The sequence below is a fragment of the Parasteatoda tepidariorum genome, chromosome 3 (genome assembly GCF_043381705.1).
Source record: "Parasteatoda tepidariorum isolate YZ-2023 chromosome 3, CAS_Ptep_4.0, whole genome shotgun sequence".
NCBI classification, from domain to species: Eukaryota; Metazoa; Arthropoda; class Arachnida; order Araneae; family Theridiidae; genus Parasteatoda; species Parasteatoda tepidariorum.
The window spans coordinates 46,886,129-46,894,394 of record NC_092206.1 but is presented as its reverse complement, the minus strand read 5'-3'; the positions used below and the strand labels follow the sequence as shown (position 1 = coordinate 46,894,394).

The 8,266-nt window shown below is 27.0% G+C and overlaps 1 non-coding gene across 1 annotated transcript; it reads left to right on the top strand.

Moving 5' to 3' along the window:
• The first annotated feature begins 6,987 nt into the window (after window positions 1-6,987).
• On the top strand, window positions 6,988-7,061 carry TRNAT-AGU (transfer RNA threonine (anticodon AGU)). Its single transcript has one exon. It is a non-coding gene; the product is annotated as a tRNA-Thr (tRNA).
• Window positions 7,062-8,266: the final 1,205 nt, after the last annotated feature.

Below are 8,266 nucleotides of genomic sequence, written 5' to 3'. Positions count from 1 at the left end.
ATTAATGTACAAAATTAAATACCTGAAATTAAAATCATTGTTTCTTTATACACATTAATTTATCGTAACATATTATCTACTACTGAACAATGTAAAATAAATATATTTAGTAACTGTTTTACAATAATTAAACTAAAATACACTTTTTATTGATTTAAATTTACTTTTTAATCAGTTATATTACTTTTGTGTTTAACTTTCAGTAAAACTATAAGCATAAGCAATTAACAAATGCCATTAAAATCCACATAATACAGAGGAAAATTAGAACTTAACTTTTCACACGATTTCTTAATAATCATTTAGCGAATAAAAACTTAACAAGTGTTTCTAGCAACCAATGTTTTAGTTTTTTGTAAAATTGCAATGACAAGTGGACAAAATGATTAAATTTGAATTTTATCCAAATAGAATCTGGAACTCTATTTGTGAAATTGAATCTATATTACAACAACAATTTTGAAACTTCTAATTGAACAACATTTTTCTATGTAATAATCTGTAATATTTCTAATTATATTTAATTTATGTAATATTGTGTTGAATTTTATAACTATATCATCAAAATAGATAATTTGACTGATATAATAAACAAAAATGATTGCGGAGTAGTCGTAGTTTGGTAAGCAAAGTGAACATATACTGTAGTAAAAGCAGTAAGCAACTACGTAGAGCGAGGGGAAAAAAAGAAGGAAAAAAAACATGACACTCTGAATAACTTTTGATCTAATAATCGGATTTTCGCAAACATGGTATCTATCTTATTGGCTCAAAGGGTTGACTTTAAAGATGCTAATTAATTAGTGTTAACTATTAAGAAACGAAATCAATTACGTAAATATATAATTGTTTTCTCTGAATAAACAATGTCTGTTTCGACGGATTTGGATTTTTGACTGTTCGCAGTCTATGGTCGTAATAGTTTACACGGAGTGATACCAAATGTTTGTGTCTCTCATGCTAATTTCACTTTATGCGTATTTCGCCATATCTCCTAAACTTTTTCAATGAATAGAATAAAATTTGCGCAATGAATAGAATAATTTTTTTTCCTAAGATGTAAGAATTGTAAAAAAATATTTTTATTAATTAACTATCATCTTTATTGCTTTTTTAAAAAAGAACAAGAAATTTTAAATTATTCATGAAAAATAAATTCTGGTAAAATTACCATACTATATGGTAATGACAAAAAAAATAATGCCAGTAAAAATTCTGTTAAAATTAATAATAATTTTGGTAATAAAAACCTACATTTTCATATTATAAAACATTTATTCGGCAGATTTCCTGTTCATATGGTAACGGTTATCCGGAAATTCTGGTTTTCAAAATTATAGTTCTTATTACCACACATTTACTAAAAAATACAAAACTGAAAAGTAATTTTAACCGTAACAGTATAAATGGTTTTGATTATATATATGCTCTAAGGCAGGGGTGTCAAACTCGCGGCCCGCGGGCAGCATGCGGCCCGAGATGAACATTTTTGCGGCCCAGTCAATATATCCAACGCAAAGTGAAAATAGAATAGAAATGTGAATTAGGAAGGAAACTAGCATATAAAATTATAATATACTTTATTTATAAACTATACGGATCATTTTAAATTGTACGCGCGAAAATGTAAAATTCTAATTGACTTGCGGCATCTGCTATTCCACGGATACTGCATCTTATCAAAAATATGCAAAAAAAATTTCAAATCTTAGAACAGAATTTGAAACAAGATTTAAAGATTTTAATTCTTTGGAAGACAAATTTTGTTTGTCTTCTTCGATTTTCTCAATAAATATAGACTCAGTACCCAGTAATATGCAAATGGAAGTGATTGAGATTCAGTGCGAATCAAATTTGAAGACAAAATTCATTGAAGTGGGTGTGCCTGAATTTTACAAATATTTAACCGGCAAGGTTTGAAAATACTCGAAAATTCGCGTATGAAATTATTTCCATGTTTGGAAGTACTTATCCGTGAGAGCAATTTTTTTTCTGTTATGAATGAAAATAAATCTCCTGCCCGAAACCATATTAATAGCTCTCGTTGGGTCAATTTTGAAAGTAGTCTCGGTCAATAAAATTTCTCCCGAAATAGAAAAGATAGGAGCAGAGAAGAGATGTCAAACAATAATTTTACTTTATATATGCTTAGTACAATGTACTATTCAAAATAAAAATATTTGTTTCTGTAAACACTGATTTTTTTCTTAACCTTTTTTTTGAGGCCCACCTAAAGTTAAGCATTGCTTATTTGGCCCAAGTTTGCTTTTGAGTTTGACACCCCTGCTCTAAGGTATCAGGATAAAATTGTCAAATTTTTAAACGTTTACCAAGTTCCTAAACCATATTTTATTGTTTATTTTATCAAAATCATTAAAGAGCATCGGTGAGAAATTACCAAGCTTTTTGATGTTCCCATAGACGCAGGTACTCTGTAATTTTTACTGTATTCTAGTAGTTGTGACCATACTTCTTTCTAGGTGTAAGGTATACAAGATTTTACATTATTTTTATGTATGCATTTTAAATGGCAAAATACATAATATAGGCGAAATCGATTGGATAGTGTCTGAGTTACAAAATAATTTTTTTTTAAAAAACACTTTCCATCTTTCGTTTCTCAAGAACTATTATCATTACTCAAAAATTTGACGATTATCGTTTAATTTTTTTTCCTCATTTAAAATTACAAAGTTTAAAAATGGTGCCAAACTTTGTATAAATTAGACCTTATGAATTGATTTAAATTGAACCATATTTACACTTAAGTTAAACCATACTTCTGTTAATCCAAGTTCAAAAAGAATACTTATATGAGTAATATAGTTCAACTTAGAGCCTTATGTCAAAGTATTATGATTGAAGGTATCGATATGCTAGTTCGATGTTGCATCTATTTTGCAAGTATTAGGATTCATTTTGGGCAGGTATTAAAATAACATAGAAACAACTTAATAATCACAAAATAACAATTTCGAAAGCCAAACGGCCGTTACGTTTCTATTAATACCATCATCACGTCTGTTTGACAATTAAGAATATCTTTCCTTTTAAGTGCTTTAAATTTGTTTTGTTAAAACATTTTTCTAAATTTAAAATATTTAGAAGACGTTTAACTTTTCAGGCTTAAATTATTAAATCTGACTATGAACTGTTATTTTCTAAAATTATTAGCCATGATATCCTAAAATTCTTAACTAGATTTATGAGCTTTGATTTCAATCCAAATAAAAATAAATAAAAAATTTAATAAATGTTTAAAAAAAAAAGTGAAGTAATTCGCACTATATTAATTAATATTAACTAACCTTTTTTTAAGTATTGCCTTCTCCTTTCTGTATTATAAATCTTTGCTAATTCTTTCCGATTTAATCTTGATTTTCTGACAGCAATTAAGAAAGTTTCCTGACACCAATGAATAAAAAATTAACTAAAAACCTAAATTAAGACTTTTTATCATTTTCTCCCTCGCTAGTAATTTATTTTAAAGAATAAAAAATAGTTGAAATTTCTCTCTTTTTCAGTATTTCTTCACTTTTTTTCTGCGTAGAAAAAAACGCAGTAAAAAAATATGAGTATAAAGTCCAAGTTATTGAATAAAATAGTTCTCAGAATTTTTTATTTTTTCTTTAATTTGTAAAATGCTTTTATGAAAGTAAAAATAATTAAAATGACAGAATATTTTAACATTGAAGCATGCGACACGTTATGCAAGTGAATGTATTTATAAAGAATCTATCTAATAAAAATCTACAATAGATTTTAACATTGTTGGTTTCAGTATTAAATAAAATATTTTAATCATAAAAATAAATAAACAAATTTTTAAGAATTACTAGCAGGCTTTACCCGGCTTTAGTAAAAAAAAAGAATTTTATTGTATGATCTGCATGAACATTGTGAAAATAATATTTTGTAATCAGTTTTACCTCTATATTAGTGCTTAATACATAGCATATAGGAAGTCAACTTAGTATCGGCTTAACTTGGTATGCAATTATCAAAAATACTTACCATTGCCGCTAATAAGTTTATAATTATTTTTGAAAAACTTGTATCATTGTTCAAAAAGTATTGGGTTTTTCTCTGCAGCCTTATGACAATTTAACTTGGACTCGCACTTCGTACAAAAATTTTATGCTTGTTTCGATTCTCTTTCTTTCCGTTGACTTTACATTATTAGATTAATCAAATATTATTTTGATATTTATCTTAAAAAAACAAAGATTAACTATATAGTGTTTTACCTTAGACTACAGAGACATTGAACTAGTAAAAATATTTGCACCACTCATTGCAATAAGATTAAATTTAGTGTTTGTTTGTTGTTGATACTCCACAACAGGCCCGATCTGCTACGTCGGTGACAATTTTAGGTTTACCAGGCATGTGGTGGAAGCCTCTCCCTCTCTCTCTCTTTTTTTTAGTCTGAGTAATTTTTTTTATATCTTATTTATTTGAATGGAAAGCAAAACTATAGTAGATGCGAACCAAAATGTGTGTGCTTTTTTTATTATAGATATGTTCCAAGATAAATATATTTTATAGATAAAATATAGCTATTATAGATAATATTTTTTAAGAAAAATATTTTACTTAGACCTCACAAAATCAGAAAAAATTTATGCTTGTTGTACCATGGACAGGCTCACCATTGTATTTTTATCTGATCCAAGGTATGTATGTATCATCAGTAGCATGGATAGAGGGGGTGTAGGGGACATCTGTGATCGGACGCAGTCTTTGAGGAGGAAATTTCATGATTCATAATTGTAAATGAATACCATAATAAAATGTATGTCCATTTATTTCGATGCCATTTCCCATATCAGAAGAATGTGTGTGCATGTTATTAGAAATCAAACAGCAAAATTTAAACTAGAAAAAATACAGTTTAAAAGAAATATTTTAATTAATAAAAATATATTAGAATTATATGTATTCAATGATGTGCATAAATATGCATACTAAATGAAAAATAAACTTTAAATAAATTAAATTCGCTGATTATGAGTTGAACTAATTGATTTCATTTCAAATATGTATATAGATCTAGAAAGACCTAATAATGTGTAATAGATTTCAATAATAACTGGTAATGTGCCTTACGTTATTAGCTGTAATTTTTTTAAACAATGAAATAAGCACCATGAGATCCGAAGCAAAAACATATGTTAATTTATTTAATTATATTCTTCAAATAGATATTTTTTAAAAAAGTATATTTTATCACTAGATCAGAAGAAATAATTTTTTATCTATTATCACTTTCTATAATGCCCACAAAAAAATCAAGTGTAAGAAATGCAAAAAAAATGCCCTAAATAGACTAAAAATAAACTTACATCTGACTTCCCTCGTCAAATAAAATTTATAATACAATTAGTTGGTTTCTTATTCCCCCTCTAAAAAATACAGATAGCGTTAACTTATACATACATATATATTTCTTTAGAGTACTAGAGGGCAGCACTAGATAATTTTCGTGCAAATAACAAATTAGCAGTAACCTTTAAGAAAAATATGGGATTACTTCCAGTAAAATACCAATATGAAAGATTCGTAATAATTTTTAAAACATCAGTTGTAATTTATTTCACTATTGATACATTTCATAAAAATACATAATAAATTTAAGAAAATTTCATTAAGAAGTCGCTTTGCTATTAAAAAAAAAAAAGAAACTTTCTTAACATCTTTTTTTCCTAAAAACATAATGTAATATTTTTATTAAGATTTCATTTAGTATTTTATGTAACAAAATGTCAGCACTAGTCATTATACCAATATACTAGTATAATACCAATTTACCAGTTAATGCCTAGTATATAGTTGCAATTTGCTCCATCTGTTCTAATTTATTTCACTATTGATACATTTCATACAAATGCTTAATAAATTTAAGAAAATTTCATTAAGAAGTCGCTTCGCTATTAAAAAAAAGAAACTTTCTTAACATCCTTGCTGCTAATTTATTGTTGTTTCCTAAAAACATAATATAATATTTTTATTAAAAGATTTCATTTAGTATTTTATATATCAAAATGTTAGCTTAGATGGTAGCACTAGCTATTATACAAATATACTAGTTAATGCCTAGTATATAGTTGCAATTTTCGCTACTTATACATTTCATGAAAATCCTCAATTAATTAAAGAAAGTTCATTATTAATTCGCTTCTCCATACCTGCCAACTTTTAATCCTTTCCATTATGATTTCTCTCAGTGGTATTAAAAAGGAATTAAAATTTCAATTTTAAGAAGAAAAAATACGTTGTTTTTGAAAAGGCTTAACCTGACAACTGTGATAATAACGCATATGCTTAATTTTTTTAGGAATATTGGTGCTCAAAATCATTTAAAAATTAAGTTTATGAAAGAAAAATTAGTATATATTTACTATCACTTTAAATATGAAAATAAAATTTTACGAGGTATACTTCTTTAATAAAAAAATGGAAACATTTTAATGTTTTCTGTTGTTTCTTTAAAATATAATATGATATTATTATTAAAAAGTTTAATATAAACACTTGATGGAGTTCGAATAATATTTCATATATCAAAATATCAATATAGGTGGCAGCACTAGTTATGAAACCAATTTCATATGTAAGTTTTTAATGCTCTTTACTTTAAAGTATGTTTGATTTTACTTAAAATTCTTCCAGAAAATATCCTTGTAGTACATATGTTGTACTGTTTCCATGATTTCTAAACAAATTATAGTTCGAGCTAAAATGATCCAGTAACCTTTATCGTTGAAAGCATTAATTTGGTTCAAAAGCAATAGTTTTCAATAAATGACTGTCACTTAAAGACGAAAACGATTTTTTTATTACATTTACAGTATAATACTTATTTTGGCACAAATAACTGTTTTATTTGTTTGAAAGGTTCCTTTAAATATATAAATTCGATGCTGTATTGAATTTTGTACTATACAAATTAGTGTTTTATATGTAAATTTTTATTGGATTAAATGTGGCGCCGTGGCTTAGTTGGTTAAAGCGCCTGTCTAGTAAACAGGAGATCACGAGTTCGAATCTCGTCGGTGCCTATGTGAAGACCTTTTTTTTCTAGCGTTATTTAAAATGAATGAATTAAATCTTTTTTCAAAAAAAATAACTGAATTTAATAATTTATCCCATTACACGTATTGACATATTAATTTTAATTATTTTTACTCCTATGGTAAAACAATAAAGTGATTTTTTTTTCAAAAAGAAAAGAACTGAGTTTTAGATCTCGCTATTTAAGTCTTTCTATTGAGTATTCCACTTAAATTGAATTGAAGATTAAAAATATATGATTCAATTTTATTCGATTTAAATTATATGAGTCAATAAAAAGTTCGATTCAATTTTAACAAAGTAAAAAGAAATATTTCAAACACACAAAAAACGTTAACATTTTTATAAATTATATTTCCTTGATGCTCTTATGAAATATTTGAATGGTGGCCTGCTCTACATTTTTAAAGCTGAATCATGTGATTCAATTTTTATTAATACAAATTATATGACTTTTGTCAATATAAATGAATTGCAATGAATGCCATAAACTCCATATCATGTGGAGAGAGAAATGTGACAGCGGCTGAAGACAGTATTCGATTCGAAACAAGGACTCTGAGATCGAAGGATGCTCTAACAACCTTGGAGATAAGTATATACCCCCAACCTTAATGCTTTAATTTGAGGGTATTGAGCTAGGTACCTGCCTTGCGGTACTTGTCTCTTCATCTAAAAATATTTGCCAAATGCAATGGAAGTATGCGATCGAGCGATAAAAGCAAACAGTACAGTAATATGAAAGATATGTACAAAAAAAAAGGATCCGAATAATAATTGATAAAATACAAGTACCAATACGAGAAGTCCGAATAGCATAAAATCTGTAGTATGTACATAATCGAAAAATAGTATTTACATATTTACAACGGAGTGAATATTTACAATATCGAAAAATTAGTATATGCATATTTACTGACAGAGCGAAAAATAAATGATATCGATCGTTATCGAAGAAGAGAGAAAAATATTGGGATAGACTGCATTACTCCTCTGCCTCGCCTCCCCCATAATTGGCTTCGCAGGTTCACAGAAGAGTAATTTCATTTAGTAGGAATCGGTAACTTGAATGATAACAAAAATAAAAGAGTTGTACTATTTATACTCTATAACAAAAAAATCGACGCACCAAGAAGGAGTTGTCCGATTGAAACGAAAATTGGTGGATAGAACACGAGTGGAAATGCAACTA